At 40.7% G+C, this 16194-nt stretch overlaps 1 protein-coding gene across 11 annotated transcripts in view; it reads right to left on the bottom strand.

The window, feature by feature from the left end:
• Window positions 1-16194, bottom strand: part of RYR3 (ryanodine receptor 3) — a 978540-nt gene that overhangs the window by 605144 nt on the left and 357202 nt on the right. The gene's annotated exons all lie outside the window — the stretch shown is intronic.

Here is a 16194-nt window from a genome sequence, read left to right on the forward strand (position 1 = left end):
TGTGAAGCACTTGGTGGGTCAAAGTGCTCACCACACATCTAGATAAGTTCCTTAGGGGGTCTACTTTCCAAAATGGTGTCACTTGTAGGGAGTTTCAATGTTTAGGCACATCAGGGGCTCTCCAAACGCAACATGGCGTCCCATCTCAATTCCAGTCAATTTTGCATTGAAAAGTCAAATGGCGCTCCTTCCCTTCCAAGCTCTGCCATGCGCCCAAACAATGGTTTACACCCACATATGGGGTATCAGCGTACTCAGGACAAATTGCACAACATTTTTTGGGGTCCAATTTCTTCTCTTACCCTTGGGAAAATAAAAAATTGGGGGCGAAAAGATCATTTTTGTGAAAAAATATGATTTTTTATTTTTACGGCTCTGCATTATAAACTTCTGTGAAGCACTTGGTGGGTCAAAGTGCTCACCACACATCAAGATAAGTTCCTTAGGGGGTCTACTTTCCAAAATGGTGTCACTTGTAGGGGGTTTCAGTGTTTAGGCACATCAGGGGCTCTCCAAACGCAACATGGCGTCCCATCTCAATTCCAGTCAATTTTGCATTGAAAAGTCAAATGGCGCTCCTTCCCTTCCAAGCTCTGCCATGCGCCCAAACAATGGTTTACACCCACATATGGGGTATCAGCGTACTCAGGACAAATTGCACAACATTTTTTGGGGTCCAATTTCTTCTCTTACCCTTGGGAAAATAAAAAATTGGGGGCGAAAAGATCATTTTTGTGAAAAAATATGATTTTTTATTTTTACGGCTCTGCATTATAAACTTCTGTGAAGCACTTGGTGGGTCAAAGTGCTCACCACACATCTAGATAAGTTCCTTAGGGGGTCTACTTTCCAAAATGGTGTCACTTGTAGGGAGTTTCAATGTTTAGGCACATCAGGGGCTCTCCAAACGCAACATGGCGTCCCATCTCAATTCCAGTCAATTTTGCATTGAAAAGTCAAATGGCGCTCCTTCCCTTCCAAGCTCTGCCATGCGCCCAAACAATGGTTTACACCCACATATGGGGTATCATCGTACTCAGGACAAATTGCACAACATTTTTTGGGGTCCAATTTCTTCTCTTACCCTTGGGAAAATAAAAAATTGGGGGCAAAAAGATCATTTTTGTGAAAAAATATGATTTTTTATTTTTACGGCTCTGCATTATAAACTTCTGTGAAGCACTTGGTGGGTCAAAGTGCTCACCACACATCAAGATAAGTTCCTTAGGGGGTCTACTTTCCAAAATGGTGTCACTTGTAGGGGGTTTCAGTGTTTAGGCACATCAGGGGCTCTCCAAACGCAACATGGCGTCCCATCTCAATTCCAGTCAATTTTGCATTGAAAAGTCAAATGGCGCTCCTTTCCTTCCGAGCTCTGCCATACGCCCAAACAGTGGTTTACCCTCACATATGGGGTATCAGCGTACTCAGGACAAATTGTACAACAACTTTGGGGGTCCATTTTCTCCTGTTACCCTTGGTAAAATAAAACAAATTGGAGCTGAAATAAATTGTGTGTGAAAAAAAGTTAAATGCTCATTTTTATTTAAACATTCAAAAAATTCCTGTGAAACACCTGAAGGGTTAATAAACTTCTTGAATGTGGTTTTGAGCACCTTGAGGGGTGCAGTTTTTAGAATGGTGTCACACTTGAGTATTTTCTATCATATAGACCCCTCAAAATGACTTCAAATGAGATGTGGTCCCTAAAAAAAAATGGTGTTGTAAAAATGAGAAATTGCTGGTCAACTTTTAACCCTTATAACTCCGTCACAAAAAAAAATTTTGGTTCCAAAATTGTACTGATGTAAAGTAGACATGTGGGAAATGTTACTTATTAAGTATTTTGCGTGACATATGTCTGTGATTTAAGGGCATAAAAATTCAAAGTTGGAAAATTGCGAAATTTTCAAAATTTTCGCCAAATATTCGTTTTTTTCACAAATAAATGCAAGATATATCGAATAAATTTTACCACTAACATGAAGTACAATATGTCACGAGAAAACAATGTCAGAATCGCCAAGATCCGTCAAAGCGTTCCAGAGTTATAGCCTCATAAAGGGACAGTGGTCAGAATTGTAAAAATTGGCCCGGTCATTAACGTGCAAACCACCCTTGGGGGTGAAGGGGTTAAATCACATGCTGTCCATTTCCTTGTGATCCTCCTTGAGATGGTTTTACGCCTTCATTGGAGTCCATCTGTGTTTAATTAAACTGATAGGACTTGATTTGGAAAGGCACACACCTGTCTATAAAAGACCTCACAGCTCAGAGTGCATGTCAGACCAAATGAGAATCATGAGGTCAAACGAACTGGCCAAGGAGCTCAGAGACAGAATTGTGGCAAGGAACAGATCTGGCCAAGGTTACAACAGAATTTCTGAAGTACTCAAGGTTCCTAAGAGCACAGTGGCCTCCATAATCCTTAAATGGAAGAAGTTTGGCACCACCAGAAGTCTTCCTAGACCTGGCCGTCCAGCCAAACTGAGCAATAGTGGGAGAAGAGCCTTGGTGAGAGAGGTAAAGAAGAACCCCAAGATCACTGTGGCTGCGCTCCAGAGATAAAGTAGGGAGTTGGGAGAAAGTTCCACAAAGTCAACTATCACTGCAGTCTTCTATCACCAGTCAGGCCTTTATGGCAGAGTGGCCTGAAAGAAGCCTCTCCTCAGTGCAAGACATATGAAAGCCTGCATAGAGTTTGCTAAAAAAACACATGAAGATTCTCTGGTCTGATGAGACGAAGATAGACCTTTTTGGTGATAATTCTTAGTGGTATGTGAGGAGAGAACCAGGCACTTCTCATCACCTGCCCAATACAATCCCAACAGTGAAACATGGTGGTGGCAGCATCATGCTATGGGGGTGTTTTTCAGCTGCAGGGACAGGATGACTGGTTGGCATTGAAGGAAATGTTAATGAGGCCAAATACAGAGACATCCTGGATGAAAACCTCTTCCAGAGTGCTATGGACCTTAGACTTGGCCAACGGTTCACCTTCCAACAAGACAATGACCCTAAACACACAGCTAAAATAACAAAGGAGTGGCTTCAGAACAACTCTGTGACAATTCTTGACTGGCCCAGCCAGAGCCCTGACCTAAACCCAATTGAGCATCTCTGGAGAGACCTGAAAATGGCTGTCCATCAACGTCCACCATCCAAACTGACGGAACTGGAGAGGATCTGCAAGGAAGAATGGCAGAGGATCCCCAAATCCAGGTGTGAAAAACTTGTTGCATCATTCCCAAGGAGACTCATGGCTGTACTAGGTCAAATGGGTGCTTCTACTTAATACTGAGCAAAGAGTCTGAATACTTATGACCATGTGTGTTAGGGATAGCGGAACGCACCGTGTATAGATAGGTAGCTACAAATTGCGTTCGCAGCCGGGGTTCCACCGTGCAGAGATATCTGCTGCAATTTAACGGCGGATAATCTCTGAGCTCACACGTGGGTTAAGCTTCACCCCGTGTGAACTGGAAGCGATCTCTGTTGACTCACAGAGTCGCGCTGTACACAAAACTATTACCCTAGCTAAGGGTTGTGCTTGCTCTGGAACTCTTCTGTGCTAACCGCACACATGAAGGAATCAGATGCTAAGCCAAGGCTAATTGCCCACACTGACGCTAGCTGCCTGCCTGAGTGTACAGCCCCAATGCTACAGCCTCAAACCACATACGTAAAGAGTGGTATAGTATCCACTGGCATAAGCCAAACACATGTGATACTAGCGCATGGCCGCAGCTCTACAGGACCTTCCTGGTGGACCAATAGGAGCTGCAACAGGGCCTGAGCGTGTGACCCCGACCTCCAATGAGAGGTCCTCCCGTGGGCATGCTCAGTGTGTGAAAAGCAGGACTTAGTCCCAGAAAAGCCTGCTCGCCGCTGACCAGTGCTGGCTACAAGGGCAGAGCCTGGAAAGGCAACAGTAACTATTTGCACAGTATCAGGCTGAGCCAGACGCTGGGACCGATGTCTCCGCTGAGCCGGTTCCACTGCGGCTGGAGGAGAATGGGAGACTGCAACAGACATGGTTTGAGATTCCCCCTGTGCAGCGGCGGGAACTTGACACCTAACAATGTGTTATTTCAGGGTTTTTTCAGTCAAGATGGGGTGCAGACTATACATTAATAAGAAAAAAATGAACTTTTTTGAATTTACCAAATGGCTGCAATGAAACAAAGAGTGAAAAATGTAAAAGGGTCTGAATACTTTCCGTACCCACTGTATTTTTATTCTAAGACAACCCCTTTAAGCACCGCAGTGTACAGATTAAACTATAGATGTAATGAGGGAACCAGTCTGATACATGCTGCCATCATTCAGGCAGCATAGTTACGTTGCTTCTTACCATAAACTATGTAATTGTACATTTTCACCTTTAGAATGCAACAATTTTTACATTTTTCATCACCGAATTCTTAGATCCAACTTTTAAAGATTTCTGTCAATCTTATCATAAATGGGTTTCAATATTTTGTGGGACTATTTTTGGAGACGCATACTGTATATACAACATGTCAACTCTATTCTGTGAACAAATCAGATCACTAAAGAGTGGGTAGTTTTATGCCAAAAAGTGTTAAAGAGACACTTTATGAATGTTTTGGGCACATTCTCAGGATGGGTCAAAGTTTTAAATTTGTGACCTGAGTTAAAGATTCAGGGTAAATCTGTTTACTCAATATATACTACACTGTGAATTTTACTGAATTCAATAATGTCAGTTTTAAGTAAAATTTTCAAGAAGCACAGGAAAATCAAACAGTAAAGTAATTCTGGGTATTATACATTCAACTAAAGGAAATGTGTTGTGATTGATCACAGGAGTAAGAGAGTTAATAGGATGCAATCCTGCCAACACTATAGAGATCTCATCTGTGCACAGTCAGCAGGAGTGTCTCATCTCTGCAGCCAACACACTCAAATGAGCAAATGTCCATGCTTCACACTGTCCCAAGGGCCTTTTCTCTGCCACTAGCCCTGAAACACGCCAATTAAGGCACAGATAAAAAAAGGCTGCATCACCACTTTCATTCTGACAGCTCAGCTCCAGTGAGTACCAGGGAAAGTGTTTAAAAAATATACAAAATGGCTGACAGTAACATCTATGCTCTATGGGTTGTGTAGAAATTGGGGCTCTTTCATGCAGGCTGTGTTTCTTGAAAAAAAAACACACGGGGGACATTGTCTGGCCTAGTAGAGTACTGAAAACCACAGATGCTAAATTTTAATTTTCAATTTAGTTTTAATTTTTCTATTTATAATCTACCGTATAATCGTAGAATTGAATTACAGCGATGCTGTCACTGGTCACCTAAATAATATTACTATTTTATATATTAACATGTCTTAAGTCATGTATTTGTCTCTTCTTCACAAGTACACAGAATAGTCCAGTGAGCACACCGGACATTTCAGTGTACCCAATACTGCGTCTCACTGAATCACCCATGAGGTCAGATATTTTTTGGGTTCACTTTGATTTTCATAGATATTTTTCATCATTAAAGCCATTTTCCTGTAAGTAACCCCTCAAGCAAGCTCCTTAATGATGCAGTAATTTTTATTTTTCAAGTATTTCACAAGCCATATCTTAAATAGTTCATTAAAGGGATCCTGCCACGGGCAGCATGAATCAGAGCATGGGTGCACGATTGCAGTCAGGTATATTTTTCTCTGAAATGCTCCATCATTTCAGAGAAAACAATAGTTCTGGCCAGAGACCATAGGAAAAGACGAGACTAGGCTTGTGCCACCCCCTGGCACCGATCTGGTTGTGGGTACAAAGGGACCTGTCTAGCACATGGAGCAGTGTAGAGATGAGCCAGCCAGGAGCATTGTAGGGATGAGCCAGCCAGGAGCAGCCCTCAACTAGTCTTCTCTCTCCGTATAGTTCCCGTCCAATTTTTCAAAGTATGTTTTCTCTGAAAAGCCGAGGCGTTTCATAGTAAAATGTACCTGACTGCAATTGTACACCGAGCACACTACAGGCAGCATAAATTCAATGATCGGTTCCATTTAGTGCAATCATACGTAAGCTTGTTCTTTGTGACGGGTTGTATTTCTATTGTTTTAGTAATCAACCTTCTATTAGTTTTAAAAAGGAAGACTGGAGACGCTCACTTCCACATTGGCAGGTGAGCAGAACTTATTATTCATCTGCCAGGACATGTACATAATTGGCAGGCACCATTTTCATATCCTAATGAATTCGACAGGAGCACAAACTTACTGATTGATCATTTGTCTGGTCACGTATATGCTGACACAGCAACACAAAAATCTTGTACAGCCACATAAATGAAGGAATACCGTAAATGTTATCGTTGCTACAATGAAGATAAGCAAAACGGAAAAAAAATGACTGCATCATTAAAAGGTAAGTTTCTGAAACCATTCACATTCCACCCTAAATAACCTCGTTGATGAATTATTTAGCTTATGACAGTCGTATGGAACCATAATATGTGTATGTTTAGGAATGCATGTGCAATAAATTCATGTTTTTTGCCACGTTTTTCAATAATTTTTCTACACCTTTTATTGCATTTCATATTCATCCTTTTCTATTAGCATACTTCTGTAGGCTATTACATCATGTGTGTCATTTTGACACAGTGTGCAGTAAGCATGGTCTTTTCATTGTGCTCTATAGCAGGCTGACAGTGCATAAAGCTCTGGGGTTATTTCTAAGTCCCTTGGGCTGACTGCATAGGAATTTCACAGTCCCCAGTCCTTTCACTGGTAATCCCCTGACTCGATCAAAGTCGGGAATCCTCTCTGATCATGCCACAGTTACTCTTGACCGTGTTGATCAAAGGGTTAAATGACTGGAATTGCATTGCTTTAATCTAGGCTGCCAGTGGACCTGAACACAAGTGTTTAATATACAGTGTTGTAAAAACAAGGCTGTTGAATAAGCCCATTTAATTTACCAACATAAAAAGGAAATTCGGTGCTCATTAGGAGCTTAAAGACCCACCATCCATTACTTATGACACTCACTCTTGTATACTAGTCCTTTGGCACCTGCAGACAGAACACACATACGCACGTACGCACACACACACACACACGCACGCACGCACACACGCACACACACACACACACACACACAGAACACAAACACATTAAGGGGGGTTCCATTAGTTGAACCCTTTGCAACATGACTTCTGGAGGAAATGAAATAGATATTAATATTATTATTACATTAAACAATGTAAAAAAAAACCTAATTCTAGAAAGTATGTACAAAATAGAGCTATATATATATAAATATACCATTATCTAACATGAAACACATACTTATACTTATGCAGTAAGATATCCTTATGCAGAAACGTGCAACTTTACATGTCTGATGTCTTTTGCTTTGTTAAAGGGGATAGCCAGACATCTAATGCTGACGGCCTACTCTTAGGCTAGACCACCAATATGAAATAGGAGGGGGTCCTTCAATCAGCACTGCCACTGATCAGCTGTTATTAAAGAGAACCTGTCAGCAGGATTTAGGACTATAAAGTAAAGCCATGGCCGTAAAGGCACTGTGATGCAGATTAATCCTATACTTGCTGTGGTGGAAATCTGATCTGTGGTTGTTGAATAATCATCATGTAAAGTTTTGCTCCAATGATGTCATCTGTGCATTGGGGCGGGTCTAGGGGGTAGGATCTTTTTCTGCTTCTCTGCCCCTCCACCAGCCTCTTCTGTTTTGTTTTACAGGTCATTGATTATTCAGTTAACAGCTTCCTTTTTAAAATTCTTCGCCGCCATCATCATTGAGGTGTGCAGTGTGATTCTACAGCCAGTCTTCAGGTCTTCAATAAAACGGCACCGGAGGCGGTGTACACGTAGATCGAGATTACAGCTTAACGAAGAAATCATTAGAATGCACATGCACTGGCACCATTTTATTGAAGACCGGTCTTAAAATCACACTGCGCACACGCCGCCCACGGGAATGATGGCAACAGCATGGAATTTCAAAATGGAATCAGATCACTGAATAATCAGTGTAATGTGAAAGAAACAAGGGAGGTTAGTGGAGGGGTGGAAAAGCAGAAGACGACCCTACCCCCTAAGCCCGCCCCGATGCACACCGATGAACAGAAGACATCATTAGAACAAAGTTTTAGAGGATGATTATTCAAAAACCACAGATCGGATTCCTTCAGAGCAGTTATCGGATTAATCAGCATCACAGTGCCATTATGGCCATGGCTTTATTTTATTGTCCTAAACCCAGCTGACAGTTTCTCTTTAACCCCTTAACCCAGGAGCTTTTTTCAGTTTTGTGTTTTCATTTTTTGCTCCCCTCCTTCCCAGAGCCATAACGTTTTAATTTTTCCATTGTACTTTTGAACGACACCATTGGTTTTACCATGCCGTGTTCTAGAAAACAGGAAAAAAATTCCACGTGTGGTGAAATTGCAAAAAAGTGCAATCCCACACTTGTTTTTTGTTTGGCTTTTTTGCTAGGTTCACTAAATGCTAAAAGTGACCTGCCATTATGATTCTCCAGGTCATTATGAGTTCATAGACACCAAACATGTCTAGGTTATATTTTATCTAAGTGGTAAAATTCCAAACTTTGCTAAAAAAAAAAAAAAAATCCACAATTTTCCAAGACCAGTAGCGTCTCCATTTTTCGTGATCTCAGGTCGGGTGAGGGCTTATTTTTGCGTGTCGAGCTGATGTTTTTAATAATAATAAATTTTGATTGCCCATTATTGCATTTTAATGTAAAAAACCCCATAATTCTAGCGTTTTGAATTTTTTCTCACTATGCCGATTAGCGATCAAGTTAATCCTTTTCTTTTATTGATAGATCGGGCGATTCTGAACCCGGCGATACCAAATATGTGTATGTTTGTTTTCGTTTTTTTAATTGTTTTATTTTGAATGAGGCGAAAGGGGGGTGATTTTAACTTTTATATCATTTTTATTTTTTTCATATTTTTTAAAACTTTTTTTTTTCACTTTTGCCATGCTTCAATAGTCTCCATGGGAGGCTAGAAGCTGGCATAGCATGATCGGCTCTGCTACATAGGAGCGATGCTCAGATCGCTCCTATGTAGCTGAATCACAGCATTGCTATGAGCCCCGACCATAGGGTGGCGCTCACAGCAATCTGGCATCAACAACCATAGAGGTCTTCAGGAGACCTCTGGTTGTCATGCCAACGCATCGCTGACCCCTGATCAAATGACAGGGGTCAGCGATGAGCGCATTTCTGGCCTGATGGCCTGAAGCACTTGTTAAATGCTGCTGTCAGAGTTTGACAGCGGCATTTAACTAGTTAATAGGCGTGGGCAGATCGTGATTCCACCAGTGCCAATTGCGGGCACATGTCAGCTGTTCAAAACAGCTCACCGCCGGAGCCCGCAGCAAAGCGGGGGTTCTGCCATCGGACGTACTATTCCATCCGACGGCAGAAAGGGGTTAATCTTGTGTCACTGGTGCCGTATATGAGGGGAGATATGTGTTGCAAAGGTTGCTTTCTTGTGAGATGTGAAAGACATAAGTGTTTTCTCCAGCATGATACAGTATGTGCTGAGAGCAATCCAGTTGCTATATGGGCCTGGCTTTCATGGTGGGCGGGTCAGAGATGGGCGGGACACCTACCAACCATATCTCCACCTCCAGGGTGTGGCTGGGGGGAGTTAGATGTCCAGCCAGTTTTTTTTCCCCTGTCTGTGTGTGTAGAGGAAAGGAAGCCTCCATACAGGAGTTCCTGCGGAAGCTGCCATATGTGGTGTCCCAGAAGAGCTGGGCAGGACTTTGTATGAACTGTTTACTTTCTTTTGAGCCAGAAAGGCTGTTTTTCTGTTACCAGTTTGGGTTTTTGGTTTATGTTACAATAACCCACCCAGAGACTTTAAAACCAAACGTGGTCCTGTGTCTACCTCGAGAAGCAGCTAAGTGAGCCGACCTTCCATACTTGGCAGTGGCCAGATGTAAACATTATTTAATGAGACTAGAAACTGATGTGAAGTTCTCATCAGAGCCGACTGCACCCTGAACAGAGATTTCCTGTTCAGTGCCATTCAATATTTATATCTAGCCTCCATTTTGGCTAAAAACAGATGATTGTGAAAGTGGAAGGTGTCAGACCTTCACTGAACTGATAGGGATGAACTATCCTAAGTATAGGTAATCAATATAAGATGCCTTGACAACCTCTTTAAGGGTGTAGTTACAGCATTCTCCATTATAGCTTGTTTGTAACAAGGTAACACATTGTGTAATACAGTGGTGCTTAAAGGTTTTTGAACCCATCAACATTTTCCATATTTCTGCATAAATTTTACTTAAAACTACAACAGATTTTTAGACTGGTCCTAAAAGTAGACCAGGAGAACAAAATCAAACAAATGAGATAAAAATATTAGACTTGGAACATTTTCCTCAAGAAAGCAAATGACAAATATCACATGTCTGTGACTGTCAAAAGTATGCTAACCTTTAAGATTAGCAGTTAACTTGAAGGTGAAATTAGAGTCTCGTCTTTCTTATCAATGAGATGATAATTAGGTATGAAATGGATGACCTGCATTATTTAAAGAAAAGGGATCTATCAAAGTCTGACCTTTAATACACAAAGGAGATTTTAGGGGGCCTCAGAAGAAGAGTTAGGGTAAAAACATTTCTCTTAGGTGTTTAGACTCCACCAATCCACAGTCAGACAAATTGTACACGAATCGAGGAAATTCCAGACCATTTTTAACCTCCTCAGGAGTGGTCGACCGACAAAGATCACTCCAAGACCAAAGAGTATAATCGTCTGTGAGGTCATAAACCCAAGGTAACTTTTAAGTAACTAAAGTTCATAAGTTCATATAACTCGCCAAAAGTGCCAACATTTATTACACCAGAAATGCTGCTCTACTCGATGACTAGAGTAGCATTTCTAGAAAGGTGTACAAAGGCGTACACCACTGAAAAGATGTGCCACATTTATTAAGTGGCATGCATCTCAATTTATTCAGGAAATTATATTAAAGTGAGCCCTTTATTGAAACTGGAATGCAAAACACCAGTCTTCGGGAATTGGCCCCAAAGTTTTGTGGACGATTAGAGCAAAAGAGAACTTTTGGGTACAAATGAGAAGTGGTATGTTTGGAGAAAGAAAAGCACTGCATTACATTGTCTCATATATTGGGCCTGCTTTTTTGCATTTTCGCAAGACAGTTTGTCATCATTAATGGAACAAAAAAAATCTGAAGTATACCAGACAATTCTAAAGCAAATTGTCAGAAAACCTGTTCATGAACTGCATCTTGAGAAATCAGGTCATTCAATAAGACAATGACCCAAAGTACAGAAGCTATTCCACAAAGAATAGATAAGAGAATAAAGTCCAAGTTTAGCGATGGCCAAGTCAAAGTCCTGACTTTAATCCTGTAGAAATGTTGTGGAAGGACCTGATGCGAGCAGTTCATGGGCAGAAACCCACCAACATAACAAAGCTGAAACAGTTCTGTAGGGAGGAATGGGCTAAAATTCCTCTAAACTGATGTTCACAACAAATCCGCTATTGCCAGAAATGTTCAGATGCAGTTATTGCTGCTCAAGGTGTTTACACCAGATACTGAAAGCAAAGATTCACATAGTTCTGACCCTCTCAGAAATGTGATATTGCATTATTTTCCTAAAGAAAAAAATATCTGACTCATTAGCTTGATTATTTGTTCTCTTTACCTACTTTTAAAACTTATGTGAAAATCTGATGTAGTTTTAGGTAAAAGTTATGCAAAAATATGTAAAATTCTGAAAAGGGTACAAGCTTTCAAGTATCACTGTAGATTATGAAATCTGTAAGTACTCACAATACAGTCATTTACAAAACCTAGATAAAATCACAGCTCTTAGCCAAAGTTTGCCAAAGTTTGCAGCCTTCACTACAGAGTTTGGTAAAAGGATGGTGTAAGCAACTAAATATTGAAGGTCCTGGTGAAACAATGTAGAATTTAAATTATAATTTGGATCTTTATAATTTGAAAAAAATCTGTAAATTCATTAGCATTACCAAGTCATTTTTGCATTTTAACAAGTCAGTGATGTTTAAGTTTATCGTGTTAAAATGTGTTAAATTACATGTATGTCTTGGCTGACTTCTTTATCAGCCAAGAGGAACAATTACTAAAATATATTGGTTAGACATGAAAAAGTCACTCGTAATATGAACCATTGTACATCTATGTTCTCATGTCAATGGTTAATTAAAAACAATGGTCTGACTGTAAGACTGTGGCATCATTCTATAATTATTTTTCTGTCTTGTACATGGAAGGCATAGTTATTATATAACAGTACAAAAAAAGTATCTGTGGTCAGGTTGTGTTATAAGATGACATTGTTCTAGTATACAATCACTAATTAGACCCAGTCCGGTACTGCAGGAAAACCCAGCAACAGACAGCAAATCTTCATCATGGCTACAATCTTCATCAAATATTTTCTGCAGCAGATGTCTGAGTTTTGTAAAACCTCAGCACTTACAGAGAGCTGTCATCAGGATCATGCATATGAAACTAAAGGTTGCTTAATTATCATTATATCATTAGAAGTTTTGGTGCAATAAGCAGTTCATGCATAGAGGTAGGACTGTGGGTAAATACATATATATATATCTACTATATAATTGTCTAAGGGTCACTTCCGTCTGTCTGTGTGTCACGGATATTCATTGGTCGCGGCCTCTGTCTCTCATGGAAATCCAAGTCGCTGATTGGTCGCGGAAAAACAGCCACGACCAATCAGCGACGGGCACAGTCCGGTGGCAAAATGGCCGCTCCTTACTTCCCACAGTCAGTGCCCGGCGCCCGCTCCATACTCCCCTCCAGTCAGCGCTCACACAGGGTTAATGGCAGCGGTAACAGACCGCGTTATGCCGCGGGTAACGCACTCCGTTACCGCTGCTATTAACCCTGTGTGTCCCCAACTTTTTACTATTGATGCTGCCTATGCAGCATCAATAGTAAAAAAATGTAATGTTAAAAATAATAAAAAAAAACTGCTATTCTCACCCTCCGTAGTCCGCCGAGCCGCATGCGGCTGCCGCCATCTTCCGTTCCCAGAGATGCATTGCCAAATTACCCAGAAGACTTAGTGGTCTCGCGAGACCGCTAAGTCTTCTGGATAATTTCGCAATGCATCCTGGGAATGGAAGATGGCGGCAGCCACGCGCCATCGCCAGAGCTTCGGTGGATCCCAGTGGGTGAGTATATCGCTATTTTTTATTTTAATTATTTTTTTTAACAGGGATATGGTGCCCACACTGCTAAGTACTGCGTGGGCTGTGTGATATACTGCGTGGGCTGTGCTATATACTACATGGGCAGTGTGATATACTGCGTGTGCTGTGTGATATGCTGTGGGGGCTGTGCTATATACTACATGGGCAGTGTGATATACTGCGTGGTGGGCTGTGTGATTGCGTGGTGGGCTGTGTGATATACTGTGGGGGCTGTACTATATACTATATGGGCAGTGTGATATACTGCGTTGGCTGTGTGATATACTGTGGGGGCTGTGCTATATACTACATGGGCAGTGTTATATACTATGTGGGCTGTGTGATATACTGCGGGGGCTGTGCTGTATACTCCATGGGCAGTGTTATATACTGCGTGAGCTGTGTTATATACTGCGTGGCCTGTGTTATATACTATGTCGCCTGTGTTTTATACTGCGTGGCTGCTATATACTGCGTGGCTGCTATATACTGTGTGGGCTGTGTTATATAGTACGTGGGCTGTGTTATGTACTGCGTGGCCTGTATTAACGCATCGGGTATTCTAGAATATGTATGTATGTATATAGCAGCCACATAGTATATAGCACAGGCCATGTAGTATTTGTCTGCTATATACTACATGCCTCCTATATACTACGTGGCCTGTGCTATATACTATGTGGCTGCTATATACATACATACATACATATTCTAGAATACCTGATGCGTTAGAATTGGGCCACCATCTAGTATATATATATATATATATATATATATATATATATATATATATATATATGTATACAGTATATATATCTCAAAAGCTGAACGTTACTTCCAAACAGAAATGGTGTATATTAAGATTAGCCATCTCAATATATAACTAACAAATGAAGTTGAACTCTGCAATGCTTTAACATGCAAACATGAAAAATCTGAAATTGGAATTGAATAACTGCTCAAGGAAAAAGGAGAAAACTAAGATAATTAGCGTATAAATTCGCCAAATCATGTATGTCCAGTAGTCTAGATGGGGGGGGGGGGTGTTCTTCTTTCCTGGGAACCTAGCCTAATGTGATTCCTCTTTATTTTTTCAAATTTTCTAGAGCAGTAATGCTCTAGTAGTTTCATATATTTCATGTAAAGCATGAAAGCAGTAAAGCAATTCCAATGTGATATATTTCATGTTCTCAAGCTATAAAATTACAGAGTGCAACTTTATTTGTTTAGTTATATATGGAGGTGGTTACTCTTAGTAGGCACCTGTTCTGTTTGGAAGGGACGGTAGGTGAGTTATTTGACTTTTCCAAGTCCCCTCCACTGCCTCTGGTGTCCGTATCTTCTTATTGTTTTACATTTTGCGGTGGTGCAGTTCTATCCATGGGCGGGGGGCTTCAGGAAAAATGGTGCCAGTCCCGAGAGTTGAGCTCTCATTCTGCGCATGCACCACCATGGTTGCCATTTTATTGAAGTCTGCCAGGAGGTCAATGTACACGTGTTGACACTGGCAGCAAGATCAAAGTGCACAAGCGCCACCTGTGGTTAAGATGGCACCGATGCAAAATATAAGGCAAAAAAAAGATATGGACACCAGAGATAGTCCTGCCCGATACACGAAATGCTCATTGCACCAAAACGCCCAATAATTTAAACAACATGCAGGCTGCGGATTTCTACACTGAAGGTACATATGAAATCAGTATACCAGCACCTTTTTTCCCGTATCTTTAGTTTAACATGCATGATCCTAATGACAGGTTCTCTTTAACTATAAATTCTTAATGTGAATCTTGCACTGAATGTCTGCAATAAATACACAGCGTAAGGCTGAGTTCACATGAGCGTTTATAAAATCGTCAGAAAACTCACAACACAATTTTTTTTCTCAATTGTCATCCTTGTACAATCCTTTTTTTACAGTCATGCTGCAGATTTCCTGTCTGTTGCAGATTTTTTCATGCAGCGCCAGACTGGGTCTAACAGGTAATTGTACAGAACTTAGAGTCAGGCCATTGAAGGTAAGTAAACCTGTCGAGTTTTAAGTCCTGCTATAAAAAAAAAATTGTTTAAAACAGGTTAGAATAAGATTATCACAGATCGAGCAGTCAGCACACAGATCCATCTGAAAACCTAAACGAGCAAAGAAAAAGAAATGGAGGGAAAAAAGGAAGAAAACCATACTGGGCAGATCGATGCGCAATCATTTTCACTTCGGAGCTCCTTAATTCAATTCACCCTTCCTACCAGACAAGATGAAATTGTGGGAATTACCCTCTCATATTTACCAATCTTGAATGTGAATATTTTGCAAGTGTCTTGTGTTATTATGGTAGTGTTTTTTTTATAATAGAAATCACGAGAATTTAAGCAGAATCATTGAATTACCTAATCTATGAATCACATAACTTCAGAAAACAATGCTACAAAAAAAGCAATAAAAAGCAGGAACTAAAACATATTGAAAAAAACAACAACAATACATGTGCCAATAAGAAAATGTACTGATGGTCTACGCATCCTTGTGTTTTCACGGTGTAGAGCCTGCACACTCTTAGGGCCATAAAAATCGGATGAATGCTATTCGTCATTTTGATGGATAGCACTCATCCCTATGTTTTTTTCATCATGGAGAAATGCTCGACTTTGAGCAGAGTGTCGAATCAAAATCAGCAATGCAAGTCTATGGGACAGTGAAAAAGTCAAACAGCACCCGGATGCTATCTGTGCTCTATCCGTTTTCACTGACTAATAGGAGAAGGTGCAGAAACTTTATTTTTTTAATTAGTGAAAAAACTTGATGAAACTGACTAAACACTGATGAAAATCTAAAGATACTGATGAAAAAAAATCACTGGTGAAACTCAGTCCATTTTCCTCATACGTGAAAAGAAAAGATGTCTGAATAAGCCCTTAATAAAGGTCATGAATAGTGATGAGCGAGTGTATTCAGC

This window comes from Ranitomeya variabilis, chromosome 1, assembly GCF_051348905.1.
Source record: "Ranitomeya variabilis isolate aRanVar5 chromosome 1, aRanVar5.hap1, whole genome shotgun sequence".
NCBI classification, from domain to species: domain Eukaryota; kingdom Metazoa; phylum Chordata; class Amphibia; order Anura; family Dendrobatidae; genus Ranitomeya; species Ranitomeya variabilis.